At 44.5% G+C, this 22,819-nt stretch overlaps 1 protein-coding gene across 3 annotated transcripts in view; it reads right to left on the bottom strand.

Annotated features, from left to right (window-relative positions):
* The window catches only part of Mob2 (MOB kinase activator 2), a 52,563-nt gene that overhangs the window by 22,631 nt on the left and 7,113 nt on the right, over positions 1 to 22,819 (bottom strand). The window contains exon 1 of one of the 3 annotated variants that reach the window (XM_052195150.1): positions 4,796 to 4,817. The exons of the other annotated variants lie outside the window; for them this stretch is intronic. The gene's annotated coding sequence lies outside the window, so the exon portion shown is untranslated. Of the gene's footprint in view, positions 1 to 4,795; positions 4,818 to 22,819 lie in introns of those variants that run through there. 3 annotated transcript variants of the gene reach the window in all.

Here is a 22,819-nt window from a genome sequence, read left to right as displayed (position 1 = left end):
CCTCACAAGCTGCACGCCTGTGGAAAAGACTCCCTGACCAAAATTTAGAGTGACCAACTGCAGTATCCTATTACCCTAGGCTTAGTCCTACTGGCTCAGCAGCTCCCTGCTCCTCCCGGAGTTATAGAGAGTCTGCAGGATCCCAGGCAGTGTGACCAAAAAGCCAAGGTTGAGCAGAAGGAGCACTACTTGTTCACTTCCAGAGAGCAAGAGCTCCTGGAGTGAAGATTCCTCTGTCCCAGACTCCTGGCAATCCCTTCTCCAGAGCCCAGGAACCTCAGGCAAAGAGTGACCAGGAGACAATCTTTGTTTTGCTTACTTCTAGACAGTTCATATTCTTTTCCTGGTGTGCCACAGGGTTCAAAACTATGATGCTGGGCTGTACCTTTCCACCTGGAGAAAGAAGGCTCCCAAAGACCCTTCATCCTTCTCCATGAAGGCCTCCTGCATTCAAGTGCCTCATTCACCCTATGTGGCTACACCAAGAGACTCTGGATGGCAGATTTTCCCACTCAGAGGCTCATCTTATCAGCTCCCTTCAGGGGAATGAGTAGCCTGAGTAAATGGAAAGGTAGAGGTAGCCAAGATGACTAAGCAGTAGCTACAGACTCCCTTCTGACCATTGGGCTTCCACACCTGCTAGGAGGTATCCTTTACATGGAGGTTTCTGGGCTGGACCCAAACCTTGCTGCCAATTCCAGAGTAATTTCAGACTAGACTAGGTAGAAATGGAAACCCTGTGCAGGAGTCAGACAAGGTCACAAAGCAGTTGCTTTCTGACAACTATACCAAACTACAGGCTGAAACTCCAGGAAAGGAGGAAAAAGCCACTCCTTGAGAAACCTCTATGTACCAGGCAGCACAAAAACTAGCACAAGGCTAAAGCAATGGTTCAGCAGTTAAGAGCACTTGTTCTTACAGAGAATCTGAGTTCAATTCCTAAGACTCACATAGTTGCTCACAGCCACCTAAAACTCCAGTTCTGGGAATATTCAATGCCCTCTTCTGACCTCCATGGGCACTAGGCGTATACATTGTGCACAGTGATATACATAGAATAAAATAAATAAATCTTAAAAATCAGTTAAATCCCATTGGAAGGAAGGAAGGAAGGAAGGAAGGAAGGAAGGAAGGAAGGAAGGAAGGAAGGAAGGAAGGAAGGAAAGAAGGAAGGAAGGAAGGAAAGAAGGAAAGAAGGAAAGAAGGAAAGAAGGAAAGAAGGAAAGAAGGAAAGAAGGAAGGAAGGAAGGAAAGGAAAGAAAGGAAGGAATTGGCACAAAAGCAACTTAAGAAAAGCTTCAACTTTTCACTAACATCCCAGCAGTCCCAGACAAGGAGCTGCCATGAAGGCTGGAGACATATGGACTTTAGAACTAGCTTACTTACCAGCGTCATGCACCCAGGAGAGGAAACTAAGGTAGAGGTTGGTAGTTGAGGCAGGCTCTCCCTTGCTGTGGGAGTCTGACCCAGTCCTTATACTTCAAGGCTGTCCCACGTCGTTTCCTGTACTAGCAGCCAGCACTGGAGCTTTTATCCTTGACCACCTCCAAGAGTACAATAAGTACACAGGGAATGGAGGCAACCATGTTTACACCCATGTGCTGATGCTCCTGTGTCAGGACTCCATAGCCCGTCACTAAGACTCTTGTGCTTGGTTCAGTCCACTTGTACTCAAGATGAGATATCCCACTCCTTCTCAGGGTTGCAGAGACAAAGCTGCTGTGAGCTCTACCCCTAAACCCACCACTGCTCCCACAAGCCAGCCAGTGATATTTGAACTCAGTATCTATCTCTTCACATGATGAACTGAGAAAACAAGGACAGAAAACAGAAACATCCTTTCCTCTCAGGAGGAGCCTCCCTTCCACAGCTGTCAACGTGGATAGGACAGGCCAATGTAAACTGTAGAAAGTTGTAGGCAGAGTACCAGGGTACCCCAGCTACAAGAAGAAGCCAAGTGGAACCCCCTCATACTGCGCAAACTCAGACAACTCAGCTACAAGAAGTTAGCAAGAGCCCCTCCTCCAAGGCAGCAAGCAGAGGACTCACAGGGGCCACACAGCAGGCCAAACACCCTTCTAAAGTAAAGATTAGGCACTGATTGCAAGGAAGGAGCAGCAAGTTAAGACTGGAAAGAAAGTGCTGCCTGGTACAATCAAGTGTGAAAAAGAAGAAAGGCAAGAATTCCAGGACAAATTTAGAAGGCAAAGAAATGCACCACCATGCCACCCAAATCCTTCCATTCCAAGATCCTGTCCCACCAGAAACTGAACAATTAAAGGGGCTGTTGGAGCCTACACAGTTACCCTGCCTGGCCCAGCTCCTGTAAAACAGAAGGGCAGAGGTGTTAAAGGGCCTCAGCATTACTTTTTTCAGACATCCAACACTCACAGGCTATCACATATGGCAAATGGGAAGGAGGTCTAGGGAGGAAGGAAGACTTGTGTTTATGGCTAAGGCATGCCCTGTACCAGAGAGGCATAGAACCAGTTCTAGGCTCATCTGTAATCACAGGTAGGGCCTATACCCACCAAGTAGACTGCTCACTATTCCCAGGAGCTTATAGGTTCCAAAACCAAGTTCATTCATAGCAGGAAGACTGTGACATCCTGTCTATCACACACCCTTGGCATGTCACCAAGCTGTACAGGCCCTGAGCACAGGGAGCCAGGAAAGAGCGATGGCCAGCCCTGCCAAGCTGCCCCTCCCTGCCTGGTGGTATAAAAACCTCAGCTGCAAAATATAGCCCAGCTCAGTCCACAGGGAAGAGACAGGGAGCCCTACACAAGAGGGAGGCAGCAGTTCTGACAAGGCTGGCTAGATGGAGCATAACTGCTCTGAACTTGCTGGGTGTTTCTGCTCTCTGAGTGTTAGGTTCCAATCTTGCCGATCCATGTTATATACTAGGCAAGGAACCCCCTACAGAGACCTTATTGAGGTACTCTAATAAAACAAACAAACAAAAAGCAAAAGCAAAAACCTGAAAATCCATAGGGTTTAGGCCAGTTTCCCCCCCTCCTAAAAGAAAAACCTGAAATCTAGAAACAGAGAAAAAAATACAGAGAAACTGTCTATCTGAGGAAAATGAAAGGGAACTTCTATGGAAGGATAAAAGGCATCTCTAGAAAAGAGTGCAGAGGATTCCAATGCAGATGACTCCACTGAGGACTGATCACTGCTCCAGCCCATCAGGAACCCACCTGATGCAGTTGGGAAAACCTAGGCCCCACTGCCACAGAAGTATAGCTTCAATCACATAGCATAGTATATACCCCTCCAGGACTTTGTCTGGCCTATGGCTCTACACAGGAGTCAGAAACCACCAAGTGGACTCTTAAAATCTGAGAGGTCAGTGCAGTACCTGGTATTGTCCTTGTTTGTTGTGTCACAAATACCAGGTGAGGGAGGTGCCCAGGCCTTGTCAGGGCTCTGTCAGTCTTTGTCATTTTGTATAGGGAAAGACTGTGTGGATAGAAGAGGAGGCTGGCACTCCAAAAAGACACAGGGCACCAGTCCTTTATTGGCCACCTGTTCCAACAGCTGCAGGTCACCAGGCAGGCAGGCTGTCCCTTCAAAGGCACATTCCTCTCTAATTGGAAATGTTTTTGTCTTTAAAGACAGAGGGGAGGCATTAAATGTGGGAGCAGCCTGTGTTCTGAAAATGAGAGGAACAGCAGAGCAGGTGCCAGGGACCATCCTTTACATCTTTCAAGGAGGCAGCAACTAAAAGGCTGTGGCTTCTGGAGAAGACTCTAGCACACAGAACCTGTGGAAAGGCCTGACAACACTACCTGCCACCTCACTAGACAGTTATCTAGGGTAGTTTATCTTTCAGCACCTTGCTAACCCTGGCCCAACCTTGGCCTTTGGCCAAAGAAAGCCTTCTCAAAGACAAGCTTGCCCAAATCACTCTTGGATTCAAGTCTCCAACATCCATCTTGACCCATTTCCTGCTGATGTAATATAATAATACCTGGGTGGGAAATTTATAATCGGCTCATTCAGTTCTCCATCCCTAAGTCTAAGAAGCTGGTATCTGATGAAGGGCTCCATGCTATGGCATTCACAGCAAAAAGCAGAAGAGTAAAAAAGGAAAGAACAAACAGGAATACTGCCTATGCATAATACTAGCATTAGCACACTTAAACCAGAGCAGTACCTATTTTGCTCTCACTGCTCAGACTCTTAGAGTCTCTATGGCTTCCCATGACCTACAGGTGCTAGCATACACAGACCTTCCTCAAACCCCAGCATTTACTGTGCCTTCTGCCCACAGGTTCCCACTGCTCCTGAAGGTCTTTATGAATCTTCTCAAGGTTACTCAGGAGTACCGTCTTCCTTGTCCTGCCTAGTCTGTAGGCTGTTGACACCTGAATCCTAAAGAAGAACCCAAACAGCAGAGGGGCAATGCCATAGGCTCAAGTGTTTACAAATCAATCTCAAGATGTCTACTCTACCTAAAACCAATACTAAAAGGTAAGGAAGACAATATATACAATAGGGGTGGGAGGACAAAAGGCCAACAAACAAAAGAAAAAAAAGAAACAATTAAAGAGAATGACTATCACCATCTTCCATCACCACTGACCAGGTATTCCCTGCCCAGAGCCCATCTCACAGAATGCTTCAGCATGCAAACCATGAACACCCAGAAAACCATGAAAACCAGAAAGTCTGATTTTCTTTTAAAGCAGATCATCACAAACATCTAAACTCATAATAACTTGCAAATAATGAGGTTGAATGAAGCACTGATTATAGAATGATACACCAGAAAGAACAAGATGGCCCTTACCCTCATGAAGGCTACAAGACTGCTTTTCTACAAATATAGCAGCTGGTGAAGTAGGAGGTCCATGTGGTAGGAGGTCCGGGCAGATCAGGGTCATTCATCCCCTCTCAGGTAGACTCTAGGGCATCCAGAGGAAGCCTGTAATGCAGATTCCCATGCATGACAGATGGGTTGGCTCCACACCGATCCCGTAAGTATCACTATTGTGATCCTGAGGGTCAGGTCAGGTCAAGTCCTGGCTTAAGGCTTCAGAACTGATATTCTTGGGATACACTCAGTAGTAGGGTACTTCCTTAACATGCACAAGGGTGTGGGTTCCACACTCTGACCCCTCAAACCAGCACCAAAGGGGGGAAAAAAGGAAAGAAAGAAACTAAGAAAACAAAAACATAACAATATCCTAATGTACTGTTTCCAAGTCAATTTGTTCCAGTGACTAAATGACACCCAGCTATGTTCTATATCCCCTGGGTAGAGTTGTCAATCATTGTCTTGCCAACATATATAGGGAAGGATGTGGCAAACCAGGTCACTGAAGATGACGCACACAAATACATCACAGATTAACACTGTGTACCTACCTCACATCCATCACACACAAAATTCTGCAACCACTTTTAGGTAGTCTTGTGGTTCAGAAGTTCCCTCTCCTTCTGGAGCAGAGTCACCAGCCTTAATTCTGGCAGTGACATGACCCCAAACCCAGGGCAATCTGTGAGAGGGGATAATAGCAGACCATAATCTTTAAGCAGGGTTGCTATCTAAATAGGGTCAATGATGTAATAAATTATAAGCCCTTCCTCTGGACATCCCTTCCAAAAAACAAAACAAATAAAAATCCTCTACATGTCATTCCCATAAAGAGCCAATAGAACCAGACATAAACAGAATGGACATGCTCCCATGGCTATCCTTACTGCTCTTGAGATGTAAGAGTGGTCAAAGGCAACCTAAAACCATTAAAACAAAATATCAGTAATGAGGATGGTGGGTCAAAATAAACAAGGTCAAAGGTGATCCAATTAGAATAATCTCTTTTACCCACTGGATTGTCAGAGATAAAAATGCTAGTGTCTCCCTAAGCTGGCACAGATAAGCACTCATATTCTCCCACCACTCCTGGGACACCACTGGTCTTAGGACATGGCTCCTGGGTCACACGTGCATGTGTACAGACATACCTAAAGGCGTAGGCTGCTAGGCACTAGCCCCAATGACAGTTCTGCACTTGGTATTGGATATGCTCTTACTATGCAGAGCATAGTATATCCTCCAGCCTTCTCTCATTAACCCCACAGCAACTCAGGAGAGTTAACTAGCCAAACAGTAACATCACTAAAGAGTAACTGTTCTTGGTACTATGAACAGGATCACTGTGGTGCCCTAAGTCATCAAGAGTGCCCTCTAGTGGAGACAAGGCCTAGCCTAGGCTGCATGCAGTTACATCCTGGTGTGGGGGTAGCAGCCTACAAACCTGGCTCAAGATGTGACATGGTGTTCATAAGTATAGTGAAAGCTATAACAGGTGACAGACCTTCAATCCAAAAGTGCTTACAGATATATGAATCTTAAACTGGCACTTCTGAAAGACAACTAGGGTCAGCATTCTGAGAGCTGGCAAACTGAAAAAGACAAGCATATACCCTGGCTTTTTTGGAGGTGGCAGGTAGGTATGAGAGATGCTTCTTCACAGATATCTACCTAGTGAGAAAAGCAGACAAGGGAAATTAGTGTCCAGAAGCATACAAAGACTTCACAGATCCTGCCAACAACCAGTGGCTGACAGCACCACTATAACTGAGGAAGCACCTACACTGGTGAAGAAGTCTTGGCCTTTGCTAAGGTACCAATGGACAGTTAGCCCAAGCACAAATATTGTGAAAGACATAGTCCAGATGACAGTCATATAGCAAAACCTGTTTCCTCAACAGAAAAGTACAGAGAAGGTGCTCTTACAGCTCAGATGGCATCTGGCAGCATCAGCAGAGCTACCCATTGGTTTATCTGGGTCTCAGATGTGAGGGAGGGATAAGTAAAGGGAAAGAAAAAGGAGTGAAAAGCTGGAAGAGGAACAGATATGTGGGGGTTTCGTAGGAAAATGTGAACACTGAAAGAAGACTTCCTGTGACTAGAGTGGTGGCACTTAGAAAGCAGAGGCAAGAGGATTGGAAGTTATTGGCCGAGCTGGGTGGCAAAGTGAGATCCTATTGCAAACAAAACAAAACAAAACAAAACAAAAAACAAAAACAAAACCCACTCCATCTTTCAGAGATGTACACTGAAATACTTCCAAGAGAATAATTTTGGAAGACGACTTCACTATGCTTGGGCAGAGTGTTGCGTGCACGTATAGATCAGTGGTAAAGTGCCTAGCCACCTTGTATAGAGAGAGGCCTTGAGTTTGCTCCCCAGCACCATGTACAGAAATAAAGCTCAGCAAATGTTTGGTCGGGAAGGGAAAGGTACAGAAAGGAGAGCAGGAATTCTGCCACAAGTTGATGCTATCAACACCATTCTCCTAGTCTGTGGCCTGGGCAACATTCCACATCAAGGGCTCTGCCCTTCAGCCTCTGTGCTCCATCAGAAACCCACACAGCCAAGATTGTGGCATAATTAGAAAGGATGGCACTGCATCAAGGGAAGAAAGGAGAAGGGAAAAAGGAAGACAGGCCCAGAACTCTCTCAGGTTCACTCTTCCACTGAACCATACACCCTGACACAGCTTTTCTAAACCCAGGATATCCATGTAGTAAACTCTTAGGTTAGCACAATTAGCTCATTACAGACCTGAAGGCCTGGCTTGGTCTGCCTTCAGGTCCAGCCTTGTGATGAGGTCACAGACACTTCCTTCCTCACACAAGTTTCCACAGAAGAAATGGCCCTTCTGAGTCCTCCCTTACCAACCTCAGGACACAACGTAACCAGCCACATCCACCACACTTCCTGAACAACAGCTGTGGAATCATTTATCATGGGAGCATGCAGAGGATGCCAAATTTGGAAACAGCAATTTCTTGCACTAATGTATTCCCACACCCACAAAGCTGGAGCCACTAGAGCTCCCACTAGAAAAAGGTGGCAACCAAAGACCCAAAAGTAATAATAAGGTCTGGATAAAGTATGTGCTGGCAACTGGCCCAAAATTTATAGGCTCTTGCTTTTGAAAAGCTCTCAGATACCTCTCTGGCTCTTCCAATGTCTCTCAGGGGGAGGAGTTTCCTGCAGGAGATGTAACACACCAAACAGGTACACATTTGCCTAGACACAGCAAGTTTCCTTTAGTTTCTTCACAGGCTCTAGTCTGTACACATACCTGCCCTAAGATGAAGCCCTAATGGCTCAGGGCAATGTGTGAGTGAAGGCAGGAGTCAGTGCTAGAGTTGAGGAGGTATGACAAAACATTTCAGGTATGTAACCCCTACCCAGGAAAGAATCAAAACATGAGTAGAACCAGGATCAGCCTCAGGTTCCTCCTGGACTATCCCCTAAGAACCCCGATCAGACCATGGAACCTGTAGTCAAGTCCCAAGCTCTACATAGAAGGATGTACCTGCTTGTTGTGAATGAGAACCCCAGCCCAACTCTGACCTGGGAGGTAAGTTGGCTATATTCCCAAATGGAGCTGTCTTTCCACCTTAGCCACTACAAAAACTTGCCATAGCTTGTCCTGACACACATGTGGACAGAGACCCTCAGAATGAGGAAAGAGTGTAGTCAAAATAGTGACCTGTCTGTCTGTTCTGCCGCAAGGCTGTAAGTTTGCACACCAGGCAATGTGCAATGAGCTGCAGCAGTGGGCTGTGCTAACAAGGAAAGATGCAGGGTCCTAAGGTACCCACGGACTACAGAAAGGACCACGTGTTTATATACCATACTCACCACAGGCAGCAGAATCTCTTATAACCTGGTAGATTTAATGCCTTGAGACCCACTTATAGTTAACCTCTAAAGTGGTTGATATTTGCCTAAGCCATTCAAGAAGGTTCCTAACTCTTATTCACAAGGATTTATAAAATAAAGTAGTCAAAAATTACATGTTCAGAGTCTAGCTACCAGAAGTCATCATAGCTCTCTTGAGTACTTTGATGAACCCTCTAAAACAGATGGCAAGGCTGTTCTACCAGATACCCTGAACAAGCTACATGTATAGGAAGGGCCCTTTTGCCTCTCTAGAGTGCCAGCCAGAAGCTGCACAATGGCAACAGAGGAAGCATTGATGCACAGTGTCTTTCCCAGGTCAGTGTCATGAGACCATAGCACAAAGAACCCAAGAATTAAAAGCTCCATCCAGTTTCTAGGAGAAGGCTAGCACATGAAGTCTACAGGAAGAGATATTACTAGTACACCACTGTTGGGGAGAGAATCTCAGCACACAGTGGATGGAAACAAGCAAAGGAATGTGGAGCTGGATCATTTCTGGACAGTCTCTGATAGTAAAGATGGCAGTGGCCAGGGACACATGACAAAAGTCAGAGTAAGTTGCAATCGAACATAAGTTTCTGAAAGCTGAAAGGTATTCTGGGTTGTTGTCAGGCTGAGGAACACCAACAAGATTAGTACAGACTCTAGTAGTGCAAGTATGTCACAGCAGATTTTTATAAAAGTTACTTATGTTACACATTCCTGTAATCCTAGCACTGAGGAGACAGAGGCATGATTGGGTGATTCTGTCTCAAAATAATAATAAATGTATGTTACATTAGGCCCAAATGAGGTGGCTTATAACTGTAATCTCAGCACTAGGAAAGCAAAGGTAGGACCAGGAGACCACTTTGTCTCAAAAGAAAAAAAAAGTTATACCAGGCCATACGTGTGTGTCTTATGCCTATAATCATAGTACTCATAAGGTGGAAGTAAGAGGACCTGGAGCTCAAAGCCAGCCTCAACTACATACCAAGTCTGAACTATATGAGATGCTGTTTCAAACAAACAAACAAACAAACAAACAAACAAACAAGAAAGGTCCCACTGAAACCAGAACTTCAGGCCAGGTATAATGGCACACATGCCTTTAATCCCAGGTAGAATCTCTGTCAGTCTGAGGTCAGCCAAGCAGACAAAGAGTTCCAGGACAGTCAGAGCTACAGTCTCAAATAAATAAATACTAGAACTTTAGGATAAAGTTGTGCTGGAAAAGCAATCACATCTAGAAGAGTATCTAGAAATGGATTTGAGAACCACTAGCCTCTCACTTCTACATCTACAATGCAAGGAAATCCATAATTCACAGAAGCAAAAGTGGCCTGGAGTTTCTTTATACAACTCAGAATCCAGACTGCTACATTGGCAGAGAAAAGGGGAAACAGGGTCTTACTAATGTTCACCAGTGATGGTTTCTTTAGAACTCTTCTATGTTAGAGCAGTTATGTAACAAGATATATTGATTTAAGGACCACCTGCTGATTTTGCATCTTGTTCTGCACAGAACTGGGGTCAGCATCCTGTACAACCTGTCTTTTTCCTCCCTTCTATTCTGTTCACTTTTCCTGTCGCCAGAAAAGGATTGGTCTCCAAGGTTTCAGACACTAGTGTATGGAGATACTTCAACATTAGTGCAGCTTTTAGGGAGCTATGCTTTTCCTTTAGTCACTACAGTGGGTGTAGCCTGAGGCAACAGTCCACAGAACTGAGAGCAGAGGCCCCACTGGCTCCTTCCATTCCCAAGAGACCCTACTCTATAACTACACACACACACACACACACACACACACACACACAGAGAGAGAGAGAGAGAGAGAGAGAGAGAGAGAGAGAGAGAGAGAGAGAGAGATCATTCTTCAACAGCAAGTATACACATACTAGGACTATTGCCCTACCCTAACACTATACCTAGCATCAGTTGTAGCCTTCATTTTCCTCTACTGCTCATTAAAAGTGACTGTAGATCAAATTCAAAGCCATTCTGAGCTATCTAGTCAGGAGTAGGGGGTGAGTTGTATTGAACTGTATTGAAAAAGACTCTGATCTCTTAGCTAAGTCCTTCAGTGTCATGGCCCTCAGACATATATATGCACACCAGAACACAGTCAATTACATGCTGGGCAAATAAGCAAGTTACTCTCAAGCTTAGGGAGGAAAAAAGTGTTTATGTATGTATGTATGTATGTATGTATGTATGTATATTTGTGTGCACACCAGACTCCTTGACGGCTCACTCAGCATCAATGCTAAAGCCAGGAGACAACAGACTGACATTATAGCAGGCCAAAAGAACACCATGCACGGACTGTAACTTTCAAGGCTGAAATACTGAGGGAAGACTACCAGCACAGGGTCATCTAAAAGGCATGGAAGGCCTGCTAAAGGCAGAGAGACTGGTCAAAGGAAATGGAGACATACCAGAAAGCCCAGAAAACAGAGATTCCAGTATATTCACATAAATGCTAGAGAAACTAAACAACTACAATATCTAGGGGGCTGCAAATGCACAAGCTTTTGTTCTTTTAATTTTGTTTTTGAGATTATAATTACATCATTTCTCCTTTCCTCTCTCCGAGCTTTCCCACATACTACTCCTTGTTTTCTTTCAAATTCACGACCTCTTTCTTCACTGTTATTACATGTGTATGTGTATATATTCTCATTTTCTTTCTCTCTCTCAATATAATCTGAATCTATATATCCCTGGCTGTCCCCAAATATATAGACTAGGCCTCAAACTCACAATAACTCTCTCTGCCTCCCAAAGATGTGTACCATTACACTCAACTCACCCACAAATTTTTAAAACACCTATTCCAATTTCCAGGAAGCAATAGTGCATGAGTGTGCGCTCCTGTGCCAGCAGCCACAGGGAGGTAGGTATCTGGCCCTTGTAGGTTCAGGATACATGGTCAGGTGGATGAAAAAAGACAGGAAAGTGCAAAACTCCAAAACTTAACAGGGCTTAGGAAGAAGAGTAATTTTAAAAAAGAATCAACTCGGGGACTGGAGAGATGGCTCAGCAGTCAAAAGCACCAGCTGCTCTTCCAGAGGACCCTGGTTCAATTCCCAGCACCCACATGGTGGCTCATAAATATCTCTAATTCCAGTCTCAGAGAAAACATGTCACTGTAGGGGTGGGTTTAGAGACCCTCCGCCTAGTTTCCTAGAGACAGTCCTCTCCTAGCAGCCTTCAGATCAAGATGTAGAACTCTTAGCTACTTCCCCACCGTGCCTGCCTGGACACTGTCATGCTCCTGCATTGATGATAATGGACTGAACCTCTGAACCTGTAAGCCAGGCCCAGTTAGATGTTGTCCTTTATAAGAATTGCCTTGGTCATAGTGTCTGTTCACAGCAGTAAAACTCAGAAGACAGAGGTTGGGACTGGGGGTTGGGTATTGCTGTGATAGGCCTGACCATGCTTTTGTTTGGAGGGATGTGGGTTTGGGGACTTTGGAATGCTTTAAGTGGGGCTTAATGGGCCATTCTAGTAAGAATATGGAAGACACTGGTGCTGAGGGTGATTTGAACTCTGCAGACCTGGTCCAGAGGTTTCAGTGGAGAGAAATTTCAGTATGTAGCCTAGAATCTGTTTCTGTGATATTTTGGTGAAGAATGTGGCTGCTTTTGCAACTTTTGTCTGAAGAGTCTACCTGAGGCTAAAGCAAAGAGATTTATATTAATTGTATTAACAAAGGAAGTCTCAAAAAAGCCCAGCAGAGACTTTATTCTCTGGTTTAGTTTCATGAAGAATATTTTGATCAGTTGAAGCAAGATTCAAACGGAAAAGTACAAAATATATGGTTCAAGTTATAAAGGGCAGCAAGAAGAGCAATGGAGCTAAATCCTGTGTTTGAGGAGACAAACATATTAAGGGAATGGTGACTTTGGGGCAAGATCCCACCCAGATATTGATTGTGTATTTGCTGTTGAACAAGGAATAGTTATATCCCTAGGCATTATTATTATCTGGTTATCTGTAGGACAGTGGACCATGCCACCAGACAGAAGAACTGGTAAGGTATAGCAAAGTTCAGAACCCCCAATAAAACTCACAAGTGAGAATGGCAGGAGTTTGAACCAGCTCCCAACCACAGTAGTTAGCTGGAGCTAAGAAATTAGCAGTGATTAAAAAGAGATCAGCATCACTATGGTGAAATCTTCTGGGAAGTGTTCCAGAGATAGCCAAGGTTGTACCTCGTGCTGCAGCTGGACTTGGTAATGTGTAAGAATCACCCAGGTGGTACTGGTTTTGAAGGTATGAAGGAGTTATAGAGAGCAACTGAGGCTTGGCACTGTGAGAGGCCAGGGAAAGTATTGGTGAAGATGCGGCCTCAATTGCAGTTGATGTCCCAGGACTGAAGAGGTCATGCAAAGAAGTTGAGGCTTGGCACCATGAAGAAAGCCTATAAGAAGCTATTGGTGAAGCCTAGTTGCAACAGAAGACTTCAGCAAATTAGAGAAGCCAGTACCATGAGATGACCACCAAGAACAGCAGCCGCAGTGTAGTGGAGTCAACTAGACCCTGGAGTGCTACAGAGGGCAGAACTAAAGATGTGACCCAAGCCCCTTGGAGGAGCCCAGAAGATAATGTGTGGTTCCCAGACACTGGAACGAGAAGCTGTAGTGTTGAAGTTGCCTTGGAGACTCCAAGATGTTTGAGATACCAGAGCTGTGGGACATCTGCTAAGGAAAGCTGCTAACAGGGAATGGAGCCAACCAAAGCAAGAATTGTGCTGCAATCAACAAGGCAGAAAGGAATTGGACATCAGACAGGAGATATGGAATTTGAAGTTTGTCCAGCTGCCTTTTCATCTTGCTCTTATCCAGGATTTCCTCACTACATCATTTTGGAATATATAATATTCCAAATAGCCTGTGATGTTGGATATATACAATCTGCTTTTGATGTTAATTTTATAGGGGATTACAGTTAAGAGATTGCATGAGAACTGGAGAGATGGCTCAATGGTTAAAAGCACTGACTACTCTTCAGAGGTCCTGAGTTCAATTCCCAGCAACCACATGATGGCTCACGGTCATCTGTAATGAGATCTGATGCCCTCTTCTGGTGTGTCTGAAGACAAGCTACAGTGTACTCATATACATAAAATAAATAAATAAATCTTTAAAAGAAAAAAAAAGAGATTGCATGAATCTCTGAACAGACTTTGAACTTTAAACATTTAAATACTGATGAGGCTGTGACAGACTATGGGAATTTTGAAGTTGGATAAAATATATTTTGCATTATGCCATGGCTAGGTATGGTCCTCCCATAGTCTCATAAGTTTGAACAAGCTTATAGGGACAATACAGAGTGCAATGTGGTGGTTTGAATTTGCTTGACCTAGGAAGTGGCACTCTTAGAAGGTATGGCCTTGTTGGAAAAAAACAGTCACTATGGGGGGTAGGGGTGGAGACCCTCCTCCTAGCTTCCTGGAGACAGTCTTCTCCAAGCAGCCTTCAGATCAAGATGTAAACTCTCAGCTCCTCCCCAGCCACGCCTGCCTGGATGCCTCTGTGTTCCTGCACTGATGATGCTGGACTGAACCTCTGAACCTGTAAGCCAGCCCCTATTAAATGTTGTCCTTTATAAGAGTTGCCTTGGTCATGGTGTCTTTTCACAGCAGTAAAACCCTAAGACAATGGTGTTTATTATAACAAGAGAGCCTTCTAATTTAGATTAAAAAAAAAAAAAAAGGAATTGTTGAGGTTTGGTCTCAATTGCTATGTATTGTATCCCAAGGTCTAGTTGCCTCAAGACAATTGAATTCTCACATATGCCAGCTTTCGTTGTGCAAACCTTGCTCCAAGAGGAGAGGAGAGGAGAAAGAAAAAGGCACCATGATGAGGTATTTCATGAGCACATGCACATGGCCATAAGGACCAGCCTGTTGGGAGTAGGAGCAGACCAGGTGGAACATGGCAAGTTATATCAGAGTTATTGATAGTAGACAATCTAGTGTAAAGGGTTGATACCTCCCCAGCTCTAATGCTTTAAGGCTTATTATAAATATAAAGGTGCTGGCTAGTGGTGGCGCACGCCTTTAATCCCAGCACTTGGGAGGCAGAGGCAGGCAGATTTCTGAGTTCGAGGCCAGCCTGGTTTACAGAGTGAGTTCCAGGACAGCCAGGGCTATACAGAGAAACCCTGTCTGGAAAAAAAAAACAAAAATAAATAAACAAATAAATAAATAGGTTTTGTGTCTTTTACTTGGGAACTAAACAATCTAAGGTGAGACTGAAACTCCCAAATATTACTGCAACAAAATATGAACCAAATGACTGCAACATTTAGCCACTGAGTGTGGTGGCCTTGGAAGTCCATGACAGTCACATTGCACAACCAGACATTACTGACTTTCCCATGACCCCCCACTGCAGCTGTAAGTGGTGGAGACAGATTTCCTCAGCCTAACCTACCCTTAGTATCTATCTGCCTTGGTGTTCACATGTCTCTTAAAAATCAACTTATGACTAAATCCTAATATTCAGGACTAACACCTTGACCATAGAGAGAATTCATGCCTGGAGTATAACAGAACTCAAGGTATCAAGCACCACTTCAACCAAGACAGAAGATATTCGCACAGCAGAATGTATTGGAAAATAAGATTTTGTGACCTTCCTGCTGACAGTGTCATTTCCAGAAAGGCCCCAGCCTCCAGTGATGGATAAGGAGATGCTGCCGTCAGTGTTATTGCATTTCCAAGGCATAAATGAAGACAAGTCTCCTGCTTATAATTCAATACAACCCCGTTGCTTATCATCAGGGGGAAAAGGCAAGCAGGCAGAGGGACTCAACCAGCACCACTCCTAGTCTTCCTGAGTGAGGAAGAAGTAAAAGACCAGAGAAAAGACAAAACAAGTATGTAGAAGACATATCAAGGCCAGGATAACATAAAGAAAGGACATCATGCCAGGCGCCAGGCGGTGGTGGCACACGCCTTTAATCCCAGCACTTGGGAGACAGAGGCAGGCGGACTTCTGAGTTCGAGGCCAGCCTGGTCTATAAAGTGAGTTCCAGGACAGCCAGGGCTACACAAAGAAACTCTGTCTCGGAAAAAAAAAAAAAAACAAAAACAAAAAAAGAAGAAAGGACATCACAAACAATACTGCTGTTACAGAGGGAGAGATGATGCCCTTAAGAGACAGAGATAGTATGAATCTTCAGCCAGGTATGGAAAGGCTAGCAGAAAGCTTCAATTCAGAAGACTCTAAGACTTGGGCCACCATGCTGTTTACCCAGGGCAGAGTAGGAAAATCACTGGGTGATAAATGGTCAAAAGTCTATGTCAAGAAGTAAATATTTCTAGAAGACCACTGGGGAAATAACCAGGTCTATAACCCCACCTGTATCCCATAAGCACAAAGACAAACAGGAGGATGTTTGTATGGCATCTAAGGCCCTGAAGGTCTCTTTGTGCCATCTACTGTTCCACTATCACCTCCAGTAGCTAAGACGAGGGCAGGGACAAAAGACTAGAAAGAGACAACCCTGCCTAACATTGTGGAAGGCATACAGCAAATCCTCAAATTGTCTTTCAGGGAACACTTGGCCAGGTGAGTGTAGGAGGCCATGGATAAGTCTTGGAAGTTTAGTAGACAGTAGTAGGGCTCTGAGCCATTCTGAATCACAAGCAAGGTTGATTCTAACCAATGGCTCCCAGTCCCCGACTTCTGTCACCTTTTTTGCTTACCTGATATTTACTCCTATCCTGAAATGAACACATAAGGGCAATGTGGTACTAAGAGTCAATGAATCTTGAACTCCTAACTAAGGAACTAAACAGTTGGAGGGAGAGGAACAGGCTGTAAAGAAGGTAAGATAAAATAAATACAAAGGCAACCCCCAAGGGTTAGCAAAGAAAAGGGCAGGCACAAAACCCAACAGATGCCAGGTATGCCATGGCCTATCTCTGCTACCCCAATCCCTCCAGCCACCATTGCCTGGCCCCATGTAACCCTGCCCTCTGATCTAGATCCTCTGCCTCACTGCAGCTCAGAGTAATAAGAGATACTTTGACTCTACCCTGCCTCACAGTGTAGTGTCTGCCTTGGCTTTTACTCAGCTCTAGGAACCTACTCAAGGCTAAATCCTAATACTCAGGTCCTTATCCATACAGAGAACTCAATGCCCATCAAATGAAGACAAAACTAACTAAGGTAAAGTAGGCAAAGCAGACAATCACAAAAGAAAATCACATGGTCCCGGTGCCATGCAATGTCACTCTGTTCAGCATAATGCTACCAGGAAAGGTGGGATAAGCATGAGCCAGAACCACTGCGGAATATGCCAGCAGCCACTCAAGAATTCTACCCATTGAAGCATCAGGTATAGCAGATTGGACCTTAAAAGGCACAACCCCGTCTGGAAACATCCTAAATGCCCAGCAGAGAAAGGGGATAGAGTATGACATTTTGAACCATCTGAGCGATGGGATAATTAACTTTTACTTTCTGGGTTTTGCTGTGATTCATCCTTCTACAATAAACACATAATGCCAAGTTCCACAAGAGCAGGAAACTTGCTCCCTCTCCCATGACATCCCATACAAGGCTTCAAAGCACACTCATCAGAATTCCATAAGCTCTGGACAGACAGGACTGTGAATCCAACAGAGGATTCTAAAAATGCCTATGTACCCAGTTCCCAGAAGTGACACAATTTCAGAGGTGAGCAAATAAACCAATACTCATTGTGAACACACACTAGGCCCAGCCTCATCAAAACCCCAATGCAGGGGCTGGAGAGATGGCTCAGCAGTTAAGAGCACCGACTGCTCTTCCGCAGGTCCTGAGTTCAAATCCCAGCAACCATGGTGGCTTACAACCATCCCTAACAAGATCTGACACCCTCTTCTGGAGTGTCTGAAGACAGCTACAGTGTACTTGCATATAAATAAAATAAATCTTAAAAAAAAAAAAAGACAGCACCATGGAATACTAGGGAATAAATAGCTCACGAGGACAGAGAAGCTCACATTTACAAGGAAATGTGTGCCTCAATCACGTTTCCCAATGGCCAGACCAGACACCATTTCTACCCAGGAGTGATAGTACCCTCTGGGCTCTCGGATCTGACTCTTCTCCCTCTGTATTAACACAGCAGCAGGATCCAGTGCCCATTTTATACCCTTTCTTTTTTGGTCTTAAACATCATCAATGCAACATGGCAAAATGGCAACCAAACTTTCCCTATGGCTTCCCAGGTTCTAGACACTGTGTGGGTGCCATTGCAAGGACTGAGTTGTTTCTACCTTCAGTAAGGCAAGGATAATGATTCACTCATTTTCAGGAGAAAAGCAGGTCAGAGACAACCACATGTTAGAGCCAAGATTATGGTTTGACCCCTCCCATCTCAGCCCACTCAGTGACACCAGAGCACAGGGAGTATCTGGCTGGCTGCCTTGTGTGGTGTGTCCCTACTCTGCTATAACAGGTCCAACTCAATAATAGGCTCTTATGTAACCCCATCAAAACTCCATGTAAGGCCACTGGTCTCTCATACACAGATTCTATTCATTGGTAAGTTCCTGTGGAGTCTGCTGCCAGCTAAGCCTATACCATGTGCAGGCCCACAACTAAGGTAAATAGCTCCCAAAGAAACCTGGCTAGATATGGTCACTAAGTCAAAGCATGGGTGTCTCAAGATGCTTGCCCTGGTCTGTTGTCATAGGTTCTTCCCTCCTTCAGCAACCACTCTGCCAATTACGAGGTGCCAGGGAGCACACTCAGCAGGTAAATCCAGGATATGTAGGAAGAGCTGAGTACCCAGACTAAGGATGGGGACTCAGGAACTCTTAAACAAGCAACCGCAGCACATATCTTTCAGGGTATTAGCCTTATCAAAGCCCTGGGAAGATGACACTTGAGTGGAATCATATGGAAGTCAGAGGATCTCTGCTTCAGGTCACAAATCTGCCAGGCCAAGCCCCACACAGAGTAGATACTAAATTAGACCAGAAATAGACCCCATCCCACCTGTATAGCACTACACAAGGCTAGATGGTGGCTTCAGACTGCATGCCTATCTCACTTACTCACTGGCTGGCAGCACCCTTGCTGATAGAAGCCCTGAGTCCTCCTGAGGCACTAGCTATAGGACTAGGAATCCTCTCTCACCTGCCTCCCTCAGCACCTCAGGAAAACAAAGAGAAGAAACAGCCCAACCAGGTGAAAAACAGTCTATGTGCTTTAGAAGCTTCTAGTCCTTGACTACCTAGAAGTGGATGGTACTACCTCCTAGATGGGTCACTCTCTGCTGGCTTTCCTTGACTCCTAGCTTCTGAGGTGCCTGAAGTGCAGTGTAAAGGCATTTAGAGAGCTGAGTTCAGAAGCCAAAATACAACTGATGCTTTAAGTGGTTCTAACAGTGCTTCAGTCCTTTCATTTGGGACAGGGACTACTCAATGGAGAAAGCCCTCAAGCTACACAGGCTGAAGCAAAACCTCCATCCAGTAAGCCTTCCTCAGATAACCTGGTTCCTACAGAACACCTGCTTGACAGAATCAAAACATCAGACTAAGGTATCAGCCCCACCCACCAAATCTAACACAATGTCCCTTCACTCTCCACTCTTTCTGCAAATATAGAAAATATTTGCTGCTCATGCTACATACTGCATGTTATTGCCTTCTACAGCAGTAGGGCTATGCTCACTTCTCATTCTAGAGCAGTGGTTCTCTCAACCTTCCTAATGCTGCAACCCTTAGATACTCATGTCATGGTGACCTCAAACATAAAATCATTTTCATTGCTACTTCCTGTTTTCCGATGGTCTTAGGTGACCTCTCTGAAAGGGTCATTTGACCCTCAAAGGGGTCGCAACCCACAGGTTGAGAACTGCCGTTCTAGAGTAAGAACAAGGGACAAGGTTTGGAGCCTCAATCAGGCTCATGAGGTCACTGTCCTCACAGCACAGTGGCTAGTAAGACAAAGGTCCAGGAATAAAATCAGTGTGAAAGAAGGTGGTAATTATACCTCCTCATTCCCCCCAGATACTAAGAAATAATGATACTGTTGGGATAACCTTTTTTTTCTAACTTTGTATGAAGGTATGTCTCAGTATTTTTAATTGTTAATTCTGTACCAGCAGAGAACAGCAGGATTCTGGTATTGTCATTTCTATTGCTCCACTCTGGGTTTTCTATTTTGTAAATATTCCCCCTTCCTAACCTACCTAAAGGCAATCTAGAATTATATCAGGTTGTCTTGCTGCTAATTGGTTGTAATAAAGAGCTGATGACCAATAGCTAGGCAGGAAGTAGGAAGCAGAACTTCTGGGCAAAGAGGACACAGGGAAAAAGAGGGAGATTAAGGGAGCTAACAAGGAAAGGAACAGATATAGACAGACAGCAAGGGAACAGAGAAAGGTTCTAAGCCACATTCCAGCTTGTAGACTAGATAGTTGGGTTAAGTTGGATGAGCTAGCTGGGAGACTGCCCAAGCAAAAAGCCTAAGCTTTAAACTTTATTAGCAATCTCTATGTCATTATTTATACTGCTGGCAGTCCAACACAGCCCCGCTATACCTTAAGATGTACAGCAACACTTTCCCCAATGCAGGCTTCATGTGTAATGCCCAAGAGAAGGAGTCCCTGAGATGGACTAAATTCTGAGGAGGCTTGTGGTTCCAGTGGCACCTCCATCCAGCATGTGGTCCCATCATAATATTAGTTCTCTCCTTTTAGAGTGTAAGTCAGAGAGCAGTGGGCACAGTAGTTACTCACAGCCTTACTCCTTTGCCCTGGTATTGCAGCCACAGGAACCTTGAGAGAAACTAGAGAGGAGAAGAAAAGAGGGAGGAAAAATACTCATACATATAAAATAAGAAATAATAATTTAAAAATTGTTAAACACTGGGAGGTGGTGGCACATGCCTTTAATCCCAGCACAGAGGAGGCAGAAGCAGGTGGATCTCTGTGAGTTCGAGGTCAGCCTAGTCTAAACAGCTAGCTCCAGGACAGCCAGGGCTACACAAAGAAACCCTGTTAAAAAAAAAAAAAAAACATAAACAAACAAAAAGCTAAACATTTTACTAAAAAATAATCAATTTGGTAAAAAGGGAAGCCCAGCACAGGCAGGCTACAGACAGAGCAGACTCCCATTCTCTGGTCAACGTGGCTGCTTCTATGTTTTCCCTTGCTAGCTACCAAGAGCACTGGCCCTTGAATACTAGGGTCCATCACATCTTGTGATGGCATACAAAGACAGTTCACAAGGCTACCAAAAAGAGACACAGTAAGAAGAGTAGGCAAGGGAAGAACCCAGTACACTACTGAGGACAAACTAGTATAAAAGTTTATTCTTTCTATCTCAGTAGTGAGGTGTCAGGCCTCAGTAGCTCTCCATTGCTTATAGCAGAAGTGACCCTACAGACTGTAACTGCAGGCACAAACCAGAAGGTGATAATCACTTAGGGATGGGATTCGGTAGCAGGATATAGGTAGAAGTCTATCTCACCCTGTCTGGAGGTCAACTTGAAACTACACTGCCACAGAACTCCACTCATCTGCTAAGAAAAGAGATGTCACCCTGGTAATGTTCAGTGCCTTACCCTTTTGCCCAGCTTCCTATTAGAAATAGAACCAAGGGCTAACATGACCAACAATATTCTCACTTCATCCAGAGTCCAGCTTTTCCTCCCAGTCCTTCCCACTTATCCAAGCAGCTGTAATGTTGACCAACAGAAGCTGACAAGAATGCTGCTCTCCCTTCCACCTACTTCCTCCAGGGAGGAGAACTTCTGAGCTAGAGCTCAGAGTAGGGTCCAGACCCACAAGCTGACCAAAAATCCCTTGCTTATCCTCACCCTATTAATGTTCAATGGAGCTCTGCCTACCTTGGTAAAGGCCAAATACCAGCAGAACCATACAAAGCCACCCTGGAACCCAGCTCCAGGAGTGGCAAAAAGCAAGGCTGATCTTCTTGTCAGCTTTTCCACTTTGAAAAACAGTTCTTTTTCAATTTAAAAATGTTATTTATGCTAAACCATATTTAGTCCTTATTCTTTTTAAATGGTGAAAGATATTTCTGTTTAACATCTAATATGGTAAATACTGATACCTACAACTAACACAAATCAAGTTAAAACATGGTGTGTAAAGAGGTCCTAGGAGCAAAAAGTTTGAGAATGCTCTACGTCAAGGAGGCTACACAAAAGAAAGGCTACATCGGGGGAAACATGCTCTAGTAGACAACCAATATCAATACACTCAAGAAAGCAAGATCCTCTCAGGCCTCCCAGAATAGCCACCAATGGAGGCAGCACAGGTAACCTGGAAGAACTAAGATAGGTTAGGTAAAACAAACAAACAAACAAACAAACTTTTGTCTAAAACACAAAGGTTCAGGAGCAGCAAGCAACAGCAAGAGATGAACAGCCCTCAATCCTTGCCCCATCTGGAGCAGCTGAGGCACGATCACAGTCAAAGATGCAGAGCCAGATTCCCACTTGCCTCAGGAGCTGCTATAAGATAACCTACCCTTGCTGAGTGTCCCTGTCACAGCTGTATGCAGAAACAGTGAGCCCAATGAGTAGACAGCTGTGTTCTCTGCTGAGAACCAACACTGCTTCAAAATGTGGCAAAAACATCATGGAAAGAATAAAGGAGAGCTCTGGATAGGACTTTCCTTGGTTTTATTCAAGTACCAGAATAGTCAAGGCCAACCCATAATGTTCCTCATATACAAGCAAAGTCTAAAGCATAGCCATGAAACAATACAGTGATCTGTGGGATCCATGATTCACCCAAACAAGGGTCCAAAAAAAATTTTTTTTAATTGTATCTGGAAGGGGCTAGAGAGATGGTTCAGCAGTCAAGAATATAAACTATTCTTGCAGAGGACATAAGTTTGATTTCCAGCACCCACATCAAGTGCCTCACAGCCTACTATAACTATAGCTTTGGAGAAATTTAACTCCTATAGCTTTTGTGGGCACCTACATTCATGTACACACAGACACACAGATACGTGCACATACACACCATTAATAATAATAAATACTTTTAAAAGTATATCTTGGGTTGCAGATATGACTTGGTTGGTACAACACTCGTGTAGCATGCATAAAGTTCTCCATCATCCCCTGGCAGGG

The sequence above is a fragment of the Apodemus sylvaticus genome, chromosome 1, assembly GCF_947179515.1.
Source record: "Apodemus sylvaticus chromosome 1, mApoSyl1.1, whole genome shotgun sequence".
In the NCBI taxonomy this organism is placed as follows: Eukaryota; Metazoa; Chordata; class Mammalia; order Rodentia; family Muridae; genus Apodemus; species Apodemus sylvaticus.
Note: the sequence above shows the minus strand (reverse complement) of the source record. Positions and strands in the feature narration are given on the sequence as shown.